We start from the raw sequence: 1102 nt of genomic DNA, 5'->3' as shown, positions 1-1102 counted from the left end.
TCTTTCCAGCTATTGCTTTATTACATTGAGGGGCCAAGTCATTCACTGTTTTGTTCACTGTTTGCGGTAGCTTCACAGGAGGAGTATGCCCACTGCTGATGGGATAACCAGGCCCCAGCTGTCTGGAGCTCAGGCTTTAGAACTGGTGGATGGGGGGATGATCCATTCATTCCTTTATTACTCTCTAAAATGTTGGCCAGCTTTATTGCTGGAGTAAGTAGGCACATCTCCATAATGCAGGTGCCACTGCTTACTCCAAGTGGTGAATCTGGCCTGTTGTTCCACACGCTATCGCAACCCACTCCTGCGTGTTACTGATTCACTCATTAGACCCAGTCATCCTTGGGATTTTCAAACTCCTCATTAGTTGCATACTCTATAGCTTTCATTTTCAATGGCTCTGGTCCTGATGAGTTCACTGTATAGTTTATGGACCAAGTTCTTCCCCAAATGACACACAGTGGCCACCACCCTGAAACAAGCTGTTCTTGAGTCGACACCTTGCTTATGCAGAGGGCACTGCCTATGATCATCTCACTGCAAGATTGGGGTCTAACTGAGTGCAGAATTCAGGTCTTGGCATCACTTTTTAGCCAACACTTACATATTTTAAGGAAAACTCCCATGCTCCTTCTTCCTTTTCTAGTTTCAGTCATGACATCATGTGATCCAGGGCTTTAGGTTTCTTCAGAATAAAGAGCAAAACATTGCTTATGACGTCCTATTTTTTAATACCCAGCATCATTGTTCAACCCCTTTTGAGAGGTGCAGAGAGCTGTTATGTGCTACTAGTATGTGTCTCATTAACAGTGCCTCAAGGACAACTTTGATTATACAGCAGTTGCACAGTAAGCTGGGAGCCATATATGGATCTGAGTTACTGCCCAGTGCTTATTTTCCTCCCTCTGCTGCCTTTTTGACAAATTATACCCTATTTTGTGCCTTCCAGTTGGGCTGGCAGTTCTGCAGGCTAGCGGTGACACGTTTGAACTCACGCAGTCATTTGATGTAACAAGTTTTACATTCTTTGCTGGAACACTAAGGGCCATTGTTTCTTGACCATCGCTGCTGAGATGCCATGTCTGGCAAGGATGGATTTTGT

This window comes from Alligator sinensis, unplaced genomic scaffold (assembly GCF_000455745.1).
Source record: "Alligator sinensis unplaced genomic scaffold, ASM45574v1 scaffold388_1, whole genome shotgun sequence".
Classification (NCBI taxonomy): Eukaryota; Metazoa; Chordata; order Crocodylia; family Alligatoridae; genus Alligator; species Alligator sinensis.
Note: the sequence above shows the minus strand (reverse complement) of the source record.